Raw genomic sequence first — 19,491 nt, forward strand, 5'->3', positions numbered from 1 at the left:
AGCAGGAAACCAGAAGAAAAACAAACTTTTAAATTCAGTTTAAAGTTTCTTAGAAATTGAACTCGAACACAATATTTTAGTATTGCTGTTAAAATGTTCTCAAAAAACCTGGAAATTTTTGTTTCTGTCAAGGAAATAAAGTGTAAAGTCCCCCACTCATGGCCATCAAGTTTTTCACAGGAGCCAGCTTGCAGTTGAAAAGGGACCCTCTTTACCATAAATCTTTCCCTTCCCTTTTCCCAATTTCCCAGTGAAAGGGGGAGAACCAAGGACAGGGCCTAGCCCATCGAGGAGCTGTTGGCATCCACCACCATCTCTGGCCAAAGAAATGCAGGGCAGGAGCCTCTGACGGATCTGGGTCTGAAAGAAACTGAGCTGCAGTGAGTGTGACTGAATTGAAAATCTCCCCCCAGTCTATGAGCTCCACCTTGATTGCTGGGTTTTTCTGGAATGTCCAAGCCCTGCCAGATCCAGTTGAATCTTGTGGTTTGTTGTAGCACCAGATTTAAGTCCCTTCACTGCCAGCTTTGCAGTGAGGGGTTGAAACAAGGCTTCTTGCCAGCAATATAAACACCTGATTGATTGACTTCCTGGGCATGGGGAGCTTCTCTTGGCAATTCCCCTTCCCACCAAAATCTTTAGACAAGGATGTCCATTTCTCATCCCATTCCACAAGCAACCTCTCAAGAGATAAAATTCAGCTCTGTAAGCAACAGCAATTCTTAGATATTAATGCAACCAGGCTTAAAGTTTCCTTTTGTTCCTCCCTGCCTTCCTTTCATCTGACCCTGGTATTTCATCTTGCATTCGGCTTGGAAAGCTTTAGGCAGAGCTCCTTCCTTTGTTGTGTGTTTGCACACCTTGCACAGACTGGGAAGACCTGAATCGTGACTGATGCTCTGATACTCCTGAACAACAATGCATTATGCACACACACACACACACACACACATACAAAACCCCCAGCAACAGAAGAATGAGGATTTGTTGGTATTTGAGCTGCACTTGGTATTCCCAACCTCCCCATGCAGCCACCACTGTGTGCTGATGGGATTCGGCCCTGTGTGCCCAGGAAGAGGTTATCTAGCTCTGGGAAAGTCAATTGCATCTCAGTATGTCTCAGCTCCCCAAAGATCCTTTAACTCTGCTTTATGACCTGTTTTCCTGTTCATGGCAGTGGAGGCGCCACGTGCCAGCTGCCTCAGAGACAAGGCACAGTGAGGTTAAACATAGATATATGCTAGGAACGAAATGTAATGGTCCTGCTGCTGTAAGACAAGAGATTTTCCAGCCATTCAAGGCTCAGGGGAGTATGTTATTGTGTGTGATGTCTGTATGTATTATATATGGTTTTGAGTGAATTGTAAATACATTCATGTATATATTTTGCATCCCTAATGCTTTATTGATATAATTCATCTCATGGTTTCAGTGACTTCATGTTTCTCTTGTAGCTACAGCACATGAGGAAATAATTTTGTTCAGTAAATAAGGTTGCAAACAGAGAATCTTTTATTTTCTTAGTATTATCAGAGGAGGGCAGGATGGTTTGAAAGGAATGCAGCAGCTTGGAAACAGAAGAATACTGCTTTTATTTTTTTGCAGGTGTCAGTGTGCATAGGGGAATAGCTGCTAGCAAGAATTTTCTGAATAAATTAACACCTTCCAGAAATACCTTGGGCCTCAGACCAGCAAAGCAATTAAACATGTGCTCAGGTTGGAACACTGCCTATTTTGCAAGTCACTTATGTGCATAATGTTAAACAGAGGCTTAATTACTCTGCAAGATCATACAAAAGCAGAGCTGGAAAGGACCTCAAGAGATGATCTACAGCAGCCCTGACATCTGTTTCACTAACAGTCCTCCAACGACAGGATTTGTACAGCCTCCTCTGGTACCTTGTTCCAACTATCCTTCAAATGAGAAAGTTTTGAGTTTTATTTTGGGGCTTGGGTTTTGGTTTTCTTCCCTTTTTTTTTCTCTTTTCCCCCAGGCTGTTAGCTCAAAATATCTTTGTGCAAAATAAACAAAACTCTCCTTGACACAGAGAACAACTAAGCTCTTTTCTTGCTGTAACACCCTTCTTGCTTGCTGCAGGACTGACAGCAACTCTCTTGTTCTCCCCCGGTCCTGTTTCTGTACTGAACAAAGATGGTTTCTCCAACCTTTGCTTGGATAATGTGTATTTCACATCACATATCACTGCCATTTCTCCCTTCTGAACTCACTGGGGAATTGATCTCATTTCAAGCAGGGAGCCAAGCCAATGTCCTCCCAGTGTCTTAATTTTTTCTCTTTCTTTTTTATCTTATACACACAGAGAAAGCCAATTTCCTTGTGTTTCACATCCATCCCTATTATTGATACACCTTGAAAAAAAGATTCATTTTCTTTTCCGTGTGCACATTTAGTTTCTGGTCCTCTGTATCCCCAAGATCACTTCTTGGTGTGCTGCCACTTCTCTGCTTATTAGGTCTACTTTATTTGGCATGCAATAATACCTCATCTTTGCTGAATTTCAAGCTGCAGATTTGAACTGCCTCCTCAGTTTGGATCATCCTCTAGCTTTACAGCTAATGCTGTAAGAGCTGAATTCACTGTCAGTCCCAGCCTCTCATGAATAAGGTGAATAGAGAGGAAGGAAATACAGGAAGGACTTCCTTAAATGTCATCCTGCCCTTACAGTGAATGACTGAGACCTGGTCTCCAAGTGCAGTTTTTAACACAGTAGCATGTTCAGGTGAATGTGACTTCACCAAGATCATATTTTCCTATTTTACTTCTCAGAATATTGTGTTGGAAAATGGCATTCTGCCTCGTTTTTAATTACTGGGCTACTCACCAAGTAAATTGGTCTGACATGCCATGTTGTTAAAAATAAAAAAATATTTTGAAACTCTGCATTTGCTGATATTTGTCAGCATATTGTTCTCTTGGGGTTATAACCTGGTTATTTAATTATTCATTCTATTATCTTTCCATTTATCAAAGTTAGGCAGATTAGTTTTGAATTCCCTGGCTCCTCCTTTTTCCTTTCTATAAATACAGGTCCTCTCTCTGCCATCTTCCAGCCCTCTGGGACATCCCCTTTAAACCTAGAATTCTTTCAGATAATCACTAATAGCTCAGTCTGTTCTGATGAGTTCCTTAATTACACTAGTGTGAGTTTCATCAGACCTCATAGACTTGAAAACATTATCTTTCTAAAATTTGTTTGGGTAATTCTTCTCTTCTTTTTGTTTTTTTCAGCTTTGGCCTTTATCATCTGCTAAATCAATTTCACAGTTAACTTTTTTACGAAGACTTGAACAGCCTTCTTTCTTTCAGCCCTTATTTCTCCTGTTTATGCAATAAGTAATGTGTTCTCCTGTGTTGTCTGCTTGATTCTGGGTATCTGGGAGGCTTTCACACCACTTGCTAGTTGCTGTTCCTTCTGTATTACATGCCTGTGCTATTCCTCTATATTCATTCACCAGCACAAGTCTGTGCTTCCACTTCTACATTAACTTCCTTGATAACCTTTCTTCCTTGTGGTAATCCTCCATAAGCTGCTGATGCTGTCCTATTCTCTTCAACTATACCTGCTTTCCTCTTCTGCAACTTGGACTGCTTTGTGGCTGTCCAAAGGTAGGCTTGAATACTAACTGTTCCCCAGAATTTCTTCCTGTGAGACCTGACTTACCATTTCTACACATGTTCATTTTATGGTTTTTACTCTTTCAAGAGTGTAATCATTTTGTGACCATCATCATACCCCTTGCCTTACATTTTAAAGCTTGAATTCAATTCCTGCCTGCTCAGTGGCACCAGGACTAAAGTATGCACTGCTGCCCCAGACAAGCACCCTCCTTAATTGGAAACAGGCTTTTTTCTATAGTATTTAAAGAACACAATGAACTGTGTCCAGCCCTCTTTGATTAATTACTCATCTAAAATTTCCCCATCATCAAGCCTTTACTTGCCTCGAGATTTGCAGTAACCTCTGCCTGGTTCTGTCTGTGCAAGGTCAGGCTTGGCGCTGTTGGTTTCATTATGGGATGCAGGAGTCTGTAAATTAAACCTTTTATGGGGCAATTACACCTCCAACATCTTGTTGATCAGGTACCTTCAAGTACGAAGCAGGGTATTGCTGATGCTTTAGTTCCCAAATGTGGCAAAGACTGCAAAGCACTGAGGCGTCTGATGATGGCCAGATGCCTGCTGGGCAGCCCATCAGCTTTTTATTTGTCAAATGTGTGATTGTGTGCGCTCACTCACATGCACTCCTCCGTAAAAATGTAATGTTTGAAATGTTTGGCAGTCCTGAACATGTCAGGCAGGTACTGTCCTGGTGTTGTCTGGAAACAGGATAACCCTCCAGAGATATTGAATAAATCAGAGAGTCATTAATAATCTCATCCAGAGCATAAACTGATTATACTGCCAAGGGTCTACCTTCAGTTACATCTTCTGCAGTAGTACTTCTGTCCAATGCTTTTTTTTTCCTATATGCAGGGAAATGAAGAGGTGACTAAGGTGGAGAGGTGTGATCCTCCCTGACCTCTGCACCTCTCACAGATGTGCTCCTGCTTTGTGCAGATGTTGTTGTGAGTATCCCTATGTTCTTTCAGGCAAGTGGACCTTCAGGCAGGGGCAAAGGCTTTCCCCAAACACAGCCAGTGTTCCCACTGAGCGGGGAGGGGTTCGCTGTGCTCCCACCATCCTGGCTGACCTAAACCTGGGTCTGACTGCAGTTTTACCCAGTAGCTGTTCTTAGAGCACCTCTCTTTTGCATATTTTCCTTGTTTGATCTTCTGAAGTGAATGCTGGCAGCTCTGCCTTGTCCACCCAAGGTTGCTGGCCCAATGCAAATCCTTGGAGTCCTGGATGGCTTTATCACAAGTCTCCCTGCTCCTGTGTAACGAGTGCCATGGTTACAAGCACCAGTAGACTGATGATATTCACATGCAGGAAACAATGCAGGGAAAACAGGATTTGCACGGCTCCGGCTGCACTGCCCCAAGAATTGCAGGAAGTGATTGTACTTTATGAAACCGTCTGTGCTCCGCTAGATTGTCTATAGCTTTTAAGGTCAAGCCGTAGCACACCGCGTTTGAAATGCCCTTTGTAATAATGAGGACTGTTTATGAGCCGTGGTACAGGCTGTATTGTTTACCCTGGGCTGTGGTTAAAAGGTGCTATAATTCAGCCTGTTTTGCAGGATGGCACGGGGAATCTATCACGGGCCTTTCTGGCATGGGCTTGGGCTGAGTTCAAAGAAGGAACGTCCATCATGTCATCTGAAGTATCCCCCGGCATGTAGAAAGTCACGCAGCACGCGCAGCCGCCTGCCGCCATGCAAAGCCAACAAAAGAGCCAGGGGTGGAAATCAGGAGGGCCTGTCAGGGACCTGGGACATTGCTCTGGGCGCTTCCCGCAGCAGCCCAGCTGCCCCCTTGAAGCGGGGAGTGGCACGAGCCAAACAATGGATGTGCTCAACCCTTAGAGAGGAGCAGAGCAGCGATACAGGGCAATCACCGCCCGCGCCAGCTAACTAGGAAAGTTCTGGGAAGCAGCCATTAGTTCAGGGTCCATTCTCTGCTAATTCCCCGATCCTTTAAATTGCATGAGAGCTGGCCTGTGCCGAGGCAGGTCCGTGCAACAGGGCTGCGAACAATGTGATTCTGCAAAGGGCAGCTGTCTCAGTGGTGCTTAGGTCCCATTTCTAGTTCCTGACTCAGGTTTCACAATATCAGGGTCAATAAGCAATTAAATCTGTATGGCTCAGACTTGCCCCAAAATCAAGGGGGATATTTGCAGCAGATCTCTTGCTTCCTGTTTCATTGAAGGCTGCAAACTGAAAACCTAGCTGCTAGCCCTCTTTGGGCTACAAACATTTTGAAAGTAGGTTGCTCATGCAAGCTGCCGGTCATGCAGAAAAGCTGTGTTTAAAATAAATTAGTGCTGCTCACATCTTGGAACTGAAGAGGACCTACCTTTGTGATCAGCTGCACTCCTGCCATAAGGAGCATAAAAGGTTCAGGGGCTTTTGGCGTGGCCACCAGTGACAATGTGGACATGTTGGAAACATTGCAGGTAGTTAGAGACTTGCCGAGGCCACAGTGGAGTCTGGAAGCTGGAAAATATCCTCCTTCAGACATGAGCATTTGTTTATGTCATCATACCAGGTGGAAGATGAATAAATGCATGACAGAAGCCCAGAGGGCTTACTGGGACTTGTGAAAAGTGGCAGTATGCTATCCCTTAAATTCAGGTTTGACTTTATCAGTATGGAGATGTCTTGGAGGAATTTGCAGTCAAGATGTGATATGCTCATGAGAGGGAGGGAGGGACCATCCAGCAGGTGTTGGAAGAGGAAAATGGGAGACACAGCTGAAATCCTTCAGGGGGTTGCTCTGTCCTGGTGTTTTGCTGGCAGGAGCCTGGTCTGTGGGTGTATAGACTCCATCAGCATCCCAGAAGAATGTGGGGGGCATGAAACCAGCCTCCAGGGGCTGATAAAAAGCCTCAGCAGGCTCTTGCTCTGGTTCACCCCCTCCTTCGCCATGATTGTGGTCATGAGAAAGAATTTACCCCCTTCCCAAGATATGGCTGGGCTCTAGAGTAGGTAAGTTGCTTTAAAAATTTAGTGTCCTAAACGAAGCAGTCTGCTCTTGGTCCTGTTCAATTTGCTGTGTCTGCCTCACAGGAGAAGATCTCCTGGCCTCAGAACAAGGGAAATACTTTGCTTGGGTAGGCAAAATCTACTCTCCCTCCAAGCAGTGAGGAACCAACCAGGCATCCTGAAGTACAGTGTTGTTTTCAAATAAATAAAACTCAAGAAGAGAAGTTAAGGGAACATATAATTAACATTTGAAGAAGATGCTGAGGGATAAAATACTTGTCTTTGATAGACATCTTTCACATACCCTCCTACTGCTCTTATGAGCACTTTCACTCATTTTAGCCACCTGTTGAATTTCGACATGCATTGACACTGTCCTGAGCAGAAACTTGATTTGGGCAGAGTGCTTGCACAGGAGTGTGTTTGCAGGGCTCCAGCTGGGCCTCGCTGTCATCATTGCATGATCACTAAGAGCTCCTGCCACCGAGAAAGAAGAAGCCAGAGGAAGGCACCTGTCCCAGGCACCACCACTTCACATACCAGTTTGGCAAAATCCTTTGGTGCAGGCTATTCCCTTAGGAGAGAAAGATCTTGGCATCTGCTGCACTCTTTGCATATCTCCTCACATCCACCCTCTCCAAGACCTTCTGTATGGGTCCTCATGCCGAGAAAAATTTATCTGATTCCTTCACCTCTGTCTTTATCCCAATTCAAGTACTACTTTGTGTCACTGACACTTTAAAGGAGCCTCATCAGCAGTCTGTATATATTGAGGAGAAGGTGCTACAGATCTGGACACCCGTGGACTATGATAACCCCCAAGTGCTGGGAGATATGAGCTTCTATGCAATCTAAGGGATGGATACCCCAAAGTGTGGGAAGGGGATTAGAGAGAGGTGGCACACATTAAAAAAACTGGAAACCAAAGGTTCTTCAAAGTATTACTCACTTTAAAAAAATCTTGGCATGCATAGATCTAGTGTGAGCAAGCATAGGGATCTGAGCTTATTTTTATTTTTTAACAGCCTAGTTGTGGTTAAAGTGTTAGATGCAGTTTGGACACAGTACACCATGCCCTCCAGGCTGCATAAAGCAGAAAATGCGGAGGTGGACAAAGGAAATTTTTAAAAAGAAGAAAAAAAATCGACTTTTCTGGGTTTTTCTGTGTAAGTTTAGTAATGAGCAAGCTCTGCTGTATGAAGGACAAATGCTCATCTCCTTGCTGGTAGAGCCCTATTTCTACTAACCCACTGGCCACCTTCTGGCAGGCACTGAAGAGTTTTGACGCCCCAGCATTGTTCATTGCAGCAGCTTTCAGGTTTATCAGATATGATCACTTGCTCCATTTCCTATTGGTTTTCTTACTGGAAAACTGGAAATGTGTACCCAGGAAGATGATGACTGCATTCCTAGAGTGAATATATGAAACTTCTGAGGTTGAGAAATGTTTCTGAGCATGCTGTACATGTGAGTAATGAGGAGAATGACTTCCCGAAAGCAGCAGAGCAGCTGTCTTTATTCAAGACTTGGGTCTCTGACATTCTCTCGTTTTTTCACTTGATTGCTTTTGCATGTATCTGAGGTCACACAAGCACATAAGACATGGCACAATCCCACCCTTGAGCATTCTGCAGCCAGGGTTTAATGGCTTGATCCTGTGCAGGAGTTTGCAAACTCTGACCTACAGTGGTTCACCAGTGCTTTTATAATAAACCTAAACTCCCAAATTCAGGGGCGTATTAGAGGATGCAGACTGGGAGCAAACAATCATGACAAGCATCATGATTGCCTATCTGGTTGTCTGTTCATACAAAGGTCTGACCTTTTGCTCTCCTCATCCCCTTAGTCCTGCCCACAGGGTGAGAGAATTGCAGGGCACCCTTTTCACCAACCATCCCAGGCATTCAGCTCAGGGACATCCGAAGGTGTAGCTGATGCCTAGATCTTGCCAGCTGATCTGTAGTTCCTACCAACCACCAGAGCATGGCTCTCTGGAGAACATAAAGTTAAAAAAAACAACCAACCTCAGAGCAACCTGACATAAACTACACAGGAAACTTTTGACCAGTTTGGCTCCCTGCTTGTAACAACATCTTTTAGGAACTCTGCTTTACTGGCAATCAAGACTAATTCCAAGGTCAGCAGATCATAACCCCTTATCAAATAACAAATATTTGCCTACATAACCTGAGCACAGCTTGTGTGACTGGGGAAGGAAGTTAACTTCCACCAAAAGACATTTGTTTGTTTGTTTGTTTTTGTTTGTTTGTTTATAACAAGTGGGTAACACTGGTACCAGAGCCTGTGCCGGCACCCCTAACTACAAGTCTCAGTTTTCCAGTGTAATGCACTTCGTTGCTGTCACAGACAGGCCTGGTTGCCTCTGAAAATCAGCCTGTGCTAATGAGATACTTACCTAATTCAATAGCTTCATTCTTTCAAAGCTCTGGTTTTCTTTTCTTACAGTATTTAGAGCAATTCAAGCAATTTAAATTAAAAATGTGAAATTCAGAGTAGTATGTTTACAGTTTCAATTTCTTGCCAAATATTTCTTTTCTACTGTTTTTAATTTTTATTATCATTTCTTATTGTTAATTGTTTTATTTCAATCAACACTTAAACCTTTAGGGTGTTATGCAATCTCATTCTTGCCAACCCTGGCATTTCACAAATCGTCAGTGGCATTATTGTAAATATTATAAAGAATTTGAGATACTTCTTAAATTATGTTCTGGCTTTCCAGTCTCTTGGGTACATTCATGTGGCACTTCCAGGCTTTTCCTTACATCTGTGCTGGCATCCTTTCTCTAAAGGGAAACTAAATAGCACACTGTCCCAAGAGCCCAGAAGCTGGGCTTTTAATTAGGCCATGAACTGTTTCCCAACTCACAGTTAAAGCTGGCAATGTTACAGACAATCCAGAAGAGACCAGACTAATGTACAATTGAAAGAACATCCTGTAGAGTAGAGATGTATTTGCGTTTAAATTGTTCTGCAAAGCGCTCAGGTACCCAGCACAGCGCTTAAAACAAATAGATAACCAGAAGGATGGTATTTTTAAGACCTGGCAGGAGTGAAAGTGCTTTTCTCTGTCTTTTATGTGAAAAGTTTGCACAGCAGACAAAACAAGAAAAACCCACTAAAAAAACAAAAACCAAAACCAAAGCAAAAGAAAACAAAACAAACAAAAAAAACCCTACAAACCCCAAAAAAACCCTTAAAAAAAATCAAGCAAACAAATGTCTGCTAAAACAGACATTTACCTAAGACTCCTCCAACATGAAAGTTTGTGTGTGTTTTTAGTCAAAGGGTGTGGACAGCTTCAAATAAACGTGAAAGGTTGAAATCCTCTACTGCCACTATCTATCCCTCTGGCTTAACAAGAAAATCCCAAAGTATGTTTGTTGACAGACTAGTAACAATTGCAGAGTTGATATTGTTATTTACCACCACCACCCTCTCCTCTTTTCTTCCGCCTTTTTCCATTGATGGTCTCAAAAGCCTTTACCATATGTATTTTATTTGCTCATTGATTCAGCTCAACTCTTGTTTCATCCAGAACAAGAGGGTTTCTTTTTCATTATGATGACTTTTTCTTTCTCTCTCTCTCTTTTTTTTTTTTTTTTTTGCAGGTACTGTTTGTTTGGAGATTGGGAGGCCTGGGGTAAAGGGGCATTTAAAGCATGTCTCCTAGGATTTCTTATTAAAGGATGGCAGTTTCTTATCACTTCTCATCACACAGCTGTGGCCTCTTAATTCCTGTTGTTTCTCAATATGCATTCTTTAAGCATTTCCATGTTGACAGTGATATAATTTGTGGCATGCCCTTCCCCCTTTCCCTTTCTGTTCTCATCTTATCTGATTTGTTGTTGCAACTTTTTTTTTTTGGCTTGAGCTTTTTCTCTGAACTTGCAGGGAACTATTTTTAAGTTTTACAAAGTTTTAAAACGGAAGAGAAATAAAAATGAAGTCTGGGTGGAAGAATAAGCAGTAGATTTGGGGAATGCTGGCAGGCTAGAACAGTATGGACACTGGCTGCTTTTCAAGGAGGACGGGCCTGGTCTTAAATAGCCACTTTTAAGACCAAAATGTGGTGCAAATAGTAGAACAGTTCCAACAGTTCTGAAAACTGGAGGTGATAAGGTTGTGTTAACTGACCTACAAAGTGTATAACGTGGAGGCTCAGAGGGCAGACAGCAGCAAGAAACTCCAGCACAGCAGGGTTCAGACTTCCTTGGAGGGTAAAGCCTCATGGAAAAAGGGTTGACAAACAATGAGGGAGAACAGGAGACACAGCAGGAGGGCTAATGAGCTCCCACCTGAAAGGAAACACAACATTTCCTCCATATATGGCTAAACCAGAACTAGGTACTGGAGCAGCATGCTCATTTAACTGGAAAGGAAGACACTGAAGAGGTGGTAGTCATGGCTAACACGCATTGGTTCTCACGGATCAGGGCGTCCTTAGGATGCTCCTTGGTCTCCTTCACCTGAATGAAAAATGGCCATTAGGATTTGCCCACGAGGCTGAGAGATGGGCATTGGAGATCATGGCTTCCTGCTCAAACACAGAATTAATGTCCAGTGTCAAGTGTCTGGGATAGTCATGGCAGCTGCTCAGTTAGGGGAAGGAAGCCACAGGAAGGACAGCAATGCTACAAAGCCTTTCAGAGCAAGGGAAGAGGGCAGGACTGGAAATTTTCCTCCCTCCAGTACTCTGGGAGCTGTTCACCCCTGGGGCTGGGTTCACACGCAGTTTCTCACCAGCACCACATGGACCTTTTGGAGAGTTCTGCAACATCCCTGGAAGGTTATTTTCATTTTTTCAGTAATTGGCCATGAATTTAGGAATGGCAAAACTCTCACCTCACCTATTTCTCAGCCTGTGTTCTCTCTCCACAGTTATATAGTGCTCACCATGACAGTATGAACAGTGGGACTAAGAAAATAAGAGAACGGGGGATCACTAGGAATATAATAACTGACAAATTAGTTACTGTTATCAAATTAGTGATTCTAAAATAAAAAATAACAAAAATAATCTTCCCCGCCAAAACTACCTGATGTTCCTGCAAGCCAGCACAAAAACAATCTGCAGCAGAGCCAATAAAGCTGCTAAAGAAAGCACCCACAGAACATTTCAGACAAAATAAGGAAGAGTTTTCAATGGCCAAGACATTACAGCACCATCTGAAATTCCCTAATGTGCCTGTCCTTAGAAGGTCAGCATGAAGAATTAACTGTGCAACAGAAACAAACAGGCACACAGAGAAAGGGAGTGACTTTGTGCTTTTGCATTGTGTACCCACAGCGTGCCCGTTTTCCTTGGCTTCGCTGATGTTTTCCTTCCTTCTAGGCATTGCTACTCAAGCATGGGGCAGAAGTAGAGCAGTTGTCCTCTTCGTGGTCTAGGCTTGCTTGTCTTGCTGGAGTATGGAGCCTTGATTTTTGGTGGGATATCTTTCCTTTTCCCTGAAGTTTACTGACTAAATTATTTCTTTTTAATATCCCAGCGTGACTCAGCCATCACTGTGATAGGACCAATACAAACAGAGAGGATCCTGATAACAAGCATGGTCCTGATAACCTGTGGGCTGGCCTGTGCATGTGATGCTCAGGTTAGTTTTGCTAACACCTTTAAAGGGTTACAAGGCAAGCTGAAGACCAGGCTGATGATTATTCTTACCCTGGGCCTTTGGTCTTGCTTTGGCATATTTGCCCATGTCACTCATTGAAACACCCTGATGCTAGAGCCTGGGTTTGCACTGTGCAAACAGATCAGGGGCTGTGGTTGGGTGACACAGGGATGCCATTGGAGGGAGTAAGAGGAAATTCCATCCCATACATTGAGAAACCTAAGAGTGGCAACTCAAATGTATTTACTGGCACCCAGGCTAAAGCACAACATGCCTTTGTTTTGTTGCAGGGGGTTTTGTGAGAATTTTCCATCTGAAAACTGCAATACCTCAGAGTCAAGGGATTAGGTCCTTGCTTCCAATTTCCTTGACTGTAAAAACCAGATAAAACTATTAGACTGTTTTCTTTGCTGCCCTTGTTACTCTAGCTTGATCTCTAAACCTGATATTTCATAGAATTGTACAATGTTACCCTGGAAAAGGGCCTTGGGAGATCTTCTACAGCATCCCTCTGAAATGGGTATTTTTCTACACATTTCACAGAGTTTCTGGGTCTGTTTTCAGTACTCCTCAGTGGTTTTTATTCAGTAAACAGTGCTGAGGTTGCTCCTCACAGACTGTATTTCCCAGCCTTTTGTCGTTCTTCGGCTCAGCTCTGCTCCCACACCACCTCACCTATATCCTCCCTGAAGTACAGCTTCCAGGACCAGACCTAATGTCCAAGCTGAGGCCTCGGCTCATTTGGTGGTAGTTAGGTTTGAGGAGAATAATATGAGTGTGGTGGGAAGCTGGATCTGAGGGATCCTCTGGGACATGGTTACTGCCCCTTCCCCCCTTGGTACTGATGCTTTGGAGACAAATCCTCCAGGCTCTGCATTAAACATGCAGAGACTTAGGCATCAGGATGCTTGTCTAGAAGACTATGGCCAATCACTAGTACTCATAAAATGCCAGCTAACCTCATAAGAATCTAGTTGGTTTGGGGGTTTTATGCTTGAGCTTCCGTTGGAGAAGTCTGGGTTTTGTTCGCATCCACCTGGGCCTGACAACACAGGTCTCCTCCAAGCAGATCTCGCACCTCAGCCTTGCCACAACTTGCAGAACAAGCACTGCCCTGTCTCATTTTACAAGCTGAAAGGCTGTTTGTAGATGTCCTCTGAGTTGTATCTTTTTCTCCTACACTTTTTGTCTTTTTTCCTATTTCTCAGTCCTTTTATTGTGAAGACACATGAGCATAGAGAGATTCCTCTCTCCAAAAGGTACCCTTTAGACAAAAAAGGACACAGCAGTATAAAGTGTACTGAAATATGTTGCCCCAGACACAGGTTTAAGCTCTGTCTCTACAAGATGTTGGTTTCTTCTTGTACCATCCAATTTTCAGTCAAGTCATGAAAGGATTGGCTTTCCTATGAATGTTTCAGAAAGCTGAAATCCAGGAGAAAGACTATTGCTGCCAAGTGTGGTTAAAAAGAGATGTTTATACCCTTGAGGGACAAAGCCGAGGCCACATAGTTTTGGATGATTAAATGGCCTCGTTATCTTGCTGGCTTCAGGAAAGCCTGTTCCTAGGCACTCCGTTTTGAGCGGTGTTTCAGGGTGGTGCGGACTTTTCAGGACTTAAGGATTGAGATGAGTGCCAGGAGGCTGGACCAGCAGGGAGTCCTGGATTGACCAGGCCAGGCTGGCTTGGGGCCTGGCAGAGGTCACTGCAGCGTGCCAGGTGGCATCCTGGTGGCGGCCATAATCCTGTCCCCACAGTGCTAAACACCAAACCAGGAGGCACCAAGGTACCTGCATCACCCATGGTGTGCGACTCCACACTCATGGGGATGGGGGTGTGGGGTGGACTTGCCTGACACTGATGAAAAGTGTGAAAGTGTTTTTTTCTGGACGTTAAGGGAAGCAAGTTTCATAAGTCAGAGAAACAAGCACCTGAAATATCTTTCTATGTTCAGGCTGGGGGGTCAAAGCTACTTCCATTTACTTCTAAAATGCCCTGAATAACAGCAGTATTTTGTTAACTAATTGCTCAGTACTGACTTCACTTTCTTTCGCATCAAAATGTGTATACTGAATTATAATTAGATAATTTATCTCTTTTTAAAATTTATTTGGTTTGTTTATTTCATGTGCTTCAATTTATTTTTCCAGCAGAGTGCATTTGCAGTTGAAACTAGGAAGGTGTCCAGTTTTTCTTGTTGCACACAAACTTAATCTTTGACCTGAAATTTCTTCTTTTCAGCAGAGCAACTTTGCTTACTGTTAATATTCACAATTTTGTATTTTCTTATATACTAATTCCCAGCTGTGAACAGGGGGATTTTTTCCCCAGAATTCTTGCTTTGCTGGGCACAGGCTGGCACTAAGCTGAGGTGCTACTGCCCTCTACTGAGCTATGCTGAATGTCAAGAAAAAAGTGCGTGTTTCAGCAGTTCGTTGCTGCCGTGACCATCATCCTCTAGAGCCTGCGCTCTCTTTTTGCATTTTTATCAAGTTTGAAGAATTAAGAAACAGGGGCCTGCGCCTCTGACTCCCCCAGGACCACTGTCAGTGAAGCAGAGCTAACAATTCACAACGTATTGTTTAGGAACATAGTTGAGTATATTCTCTAAACTCATGTTACCTAAATGCAAGTTGCTTTCACTGCTTTTATTTGTAGTGTTTACTTGCATTTGTAGTGTCACCGCGTGCCGTAGGCTCACCTATTGCCCTGCAGATGCTCCTTCCCTGCCTTGTCCCCTTTCCCTGCCTTGTCTCACTGTGTGTGCAAACTTCAACGTGTCTGTGCTTCCTTTTTCAGCAGCATTGCCCCAGCCAGCCCCCTTTTCTTAGAGACTTCACCAAGACTTTTAAGTACATTGAGGTCTGGACATGTACAGCCAGCCAGGCTTTGATCCTTCATGCCATCCATCACGATGCAGAGTAGTAGGAAGGAGAACTGTGATACTTGGTATTTACAACTGCATCTGCTGATTAATGGTTAATGGTCAACCGAGTCATGGTGTAATGTTTTTCCACTTATTTGTTGTAAGATGTCACCCTTATGACCATTACATCACAATTTTAAGCCTCTATGGGAAATCTACCTGCTAAGAGATGGATGTCTGCTTTGTTTTCCTGAAGGATTGGGTTGTTTTCCGAGAGTTCTTCCTGGAAGAACTTATATTTACAATCATTTAAATTAATGGGATGTATAGTAAGCATTTAGGTAGGAAAAAGTTGACCAGTTTGTTTCTAGTTGAAGTTGTTGTGGCCAGGGTCTCTCAGGACTCTGAGGAATTTGGCCCCCATGCTGCATCGTGAAGGGTGAATTATAAAACACACCCAAGGGCTTTACTGCCCTGCCACACACAGGAAAGTCCTATCAGGACACACTGATAGGAGGAGGTTAGAGAAGCAGTTTGCAGCAGTTTTGGCTGAAGAATGATGCTGTGATAAGAGCGGTGCTGTGGATATTGTGCATGGCACAGTGAGGTTCCCCAGAGAACTGCTGGTCCATGTGAGTGGGACATTGCACAAGGGAGAGGAGATGTTTAACCTCAAATTGGCCGAGATGCTACTGGATAAGGCTAAGATTAGAAATCTTGTGTATCATCTGGACAAGTCATGTTTACAGGTCACTCTGAGACTGGCAAAGCTGGTCACACAGCTCCCAGGCCCTAGGATGTGTGGTTTGTGAGAAAGATCAACAGAGAAATGAGAAGGACCATGTAATCCGTGGCACAGCTGCCTCCTAGCAAGTCTATAGTGCACATAGAAAGTGGCATTAATGAGGCAGAGAGAGATTTGCTCCTGTGTTTCTTGTTCATTTTTAATTAGCATTTTCTAGTGCCTGAACGCTTTAGTCTCAATTTTGTGACAGTATATAACTTTACTTCTTAGACACCCTGAAAAAATTCCTGGGTTGACAAAAGTGACAAACATAATACAAATCTGCCTTTTGAATAATTTCATGACCTATTTGTCTAAGAAGATGAGAATAATACACAATTCCAGCTATTCCAGATAATTATATTCTCTCTGTACTGTAATTACTGCAATATCAGGACGTTTTTTCTAAACTGAGCCTGGCTGATGGTCACATTTACTTACTCACAGACACTGTTTGGATTTGACAGGGATTTCAAACTACAGCAAACCTAAATCAACCAGAAACTGCTTATGCAGTGACTGTTCAAGTGACATCCATGAAAAACAGCTGACAAAGTAAATGTACATAATGCATTTAAACTAGCATGTTTTCTGCGATGTGCTCGGGTTAACTGCGCGCTTGGGTTAAAAACTGCCTCTTCTGAATATGGATCTCCTCAGAAAATCCAGTCATGATCCTCCCTGTCAAAACACAAGCAAGCGGAGTCTGCAAGTGGAGGAGGAGAATTTTGGCAGAGCTTGGGAAAATTTCAAGCCCAGCACTAAACTGGCAAAATCTTCAAGTTCAAGAATTACAAAAACACCTTTCATACAGGAGTTGCAATATTTTTCAAAAGGCAAAGTAAGTATCTACCTACCTCGCTTCTTTCATAGTGAAAAGGTAGGATTTTGGGCTCCCTTTAATTTGAGGAAAACTGCAGTATACTCAGATGACTCCGTTACATTCAGCTATAGGCATGCCTGTTTGTGAGAAGCAATGAAAGCATCTTAGATATTTGAGAGAAGCAAGCCTATAAATAGCAGTACAGTTTTGCTACAGATGGGCAGAAATTCCAGCCCTTCATCTCCACATTTCATGCTTTGGGGCACTTGACATCCAAGTCTGACGTTTGCATCATTAAAATGTTTAGAGTCCACCTACACAAATTGTAAAACATGCAATTTTCAGCAGACGTTACTTAAGTCACATCTTCTCTCTCCTCCCCCCCTTCTCCCCGCTTCTGCTGTTAAATCCTATAGATTTTCACAGAAACTTCTTTTTATAGACTCTCTTTATTAGAGCACTATCCCTGCTAAGCGCTTCTATGAAATTCTCTATTAGACTGTAACCACCTACAGTCCCTGTGGTATCCTGTTAGATTTTCAAAGTTGATTTTATACAAGTTTCTCACTGAGTACATTTTAAATGTCAAATTATAACTTTAAGCCTGTGATAGTATAAATAGTAATTTCATCCCCTTCCTTCCAGCTTTTGGAGGAAACTTTTCCTTCCTTCTGCACACACAACCTCCACAAGCTGTCTGATGTTTCCTGTCATAGTTCACAGAGAAATTTGTCTTTTGAGAGATGCAAACCATTTTAAAAAATCAGCAATAAAAGGAGATCTTAGAAAGTTACTATTATATAAGGGAAGCTGAACTATTATGTAAGAGAAAGAGTGCTGTGGAAAGGAAGAAGTGCAAAGTGTTCTGAAAACTTAACTCCTTGAAGGCCTGACAGATGATTATATCCTTGAGCTTGTCTGTTTTTTCTAATAGTACCAGGTTGATTAAAAGTATCATCTGTCTGGAAAACTCCTATATTTGTTTTCTCAGACCCTGCTGAGACCCAGTGATGCTGCCACTGCAGCCATGACTTCTATTATGGCTGGAAGGTGTTACAGCCCTGTGGTGCTGTGGTGGTGATGTAATTTTAGCAGACAAGGTTGGGCATCCCTAAATTTTTAAACAACAAGCCAGATTGATACTGACCTCTATTCCTCTCTGTTCATACAGTCCTTTCAAGTTTGTGTTAGTGTGGTAACTTACAGAAACACTTTTGCAATGTGAAAGCAGTATCTGCGGCTCTTTCACCAGGAGTCCTCCAGCTGCTCTATCCACCCCTGCAGCTGGATGTTCCACTTGGTCAAAACCAGCTGAAGCAGGACTCCTGGAGAATCATTCTCTTCCTGTCACAGCCTTCCTATCTATCTCTAAGAGAGTAAGTAAAAGCACTGTGCTGAAATTGCCGACCTAATTCTTTGCTGAAGTCTGACCCTGATTTTGCTTGTTTGGCATTTATGATGTGCATACTTCATATGCAGTGTTATATGCTGGATTTACAGATCATATGCACAGAAAATGCAGAGTGAAAAAAGACTCTCAGTTCTGTGTTTCTAAAGACTCAAGCTAGAAAATCCTCCTGAATGTGAACCACAGGAGATTTAACTAGCTGGTTCTGTTCTTGAATAAATTCTTCCCCAGTGTATTGAGAGAAACATTAATTTAAGGTTCAACGATGTTGATGTGACCACATAAGTATTCTTGTTACTACATGCAAAACACTGGGTTTATACTGCCCTCTTCTGTAGTACATTGAAAGTGAAAACAGAATTAAGGCCAGAAATGGTTCTACGAAACTAAATCTTATTTAGTACCAAGGTTCTTCTATGGCATTTTTTTTCCCCCAGGTCAGCTTTTCCTTCTGATTGCTATTTCTGAAAATATTGTCCTTAGACAGAACATAACATTCCGTGTTCCTTTTTTCCTTTTAAGTTGGCCTTTGCTAATAGCTCTTCTGCAGAGTAGGTGTTGCTTCTTAAAATACCACAGTTACGTAAAGCCTGATTGATATGAGCTAAGGTGGGTAGAAAAAAGTTATCAAAACCTGACTGTTTGAAAGAGAAGAATGTATTTTTGTTTAAAGCAGTGGGAGGGCATAATTACCTGCACAGAGCATAGGAAAGATTTGAGCTCACGTTGCTGACATGAAGGTCTATACAGAGCAGACCTCCCTCTGTGTGCTCTCCTGCACCCAGAGGTATCCACCCCACAGCACGAGGGCTTTCTGAAATCCCACTGCAGCCATAATATAACACCATGCTGTTTATCCAGAGCCCATGAGCAGTCAGGATCATTACACCACACATATAAAGGTCTCTGGGCACGTTGGAGTAGAAGGAGGGTACAGCATCTACCCAAGAGGGGTGCAGCAAGTCACTGCGTGGCTGTTCTGTGCCCTGCTGTGCTTCCCCCACCGGGCACCAAACTGGCCTGGAAGAGGGTTTGCCTCTCTGACCCTTATACAGAGAGGCAAATGGGGTAAGGACTCCATGGATGTCTCACGGCTCTGAAGTTGCTGAAGGGTAGGATAAAACCAAAAAAAGCTACAGTGAAGCCTCAATACCTAGAATTTGTTTTGTGTTCAAGGCATGCTTCCTATCAAGGGAGAAGAGAGAAGCTGGAAAGCTGGTTTTAAATAAAGGCAGGTGCAAATTTCCAGCTTTTGTCTTTTAGGGGATTTTCTTTGGATGTACCACTAAGTTTAAAGGGTAGCTCTTAAAGGCCTTCCTTTAAATCCCTAAGCCAGCTATTTGCAGCATTTCATTCTTCTGAAACCCT

The sequence above is a fragment of the Corvus brachyrhynchos genome, unplaced genomic scaffold, assembly GCF_000691975.1.
Source record: "Corvus brachyrhynchos isolate BGI_N302 unplaced genomic scaffold, ASM69197v1 scaffold43, whole genome shotgun sequence".
Taxonomy (NCBI): Eukaryota; Metazoa; Chordata; class Aves; order Passeriformes; family Corvidae; genus Corvus; species Corvus brachyrhynchos.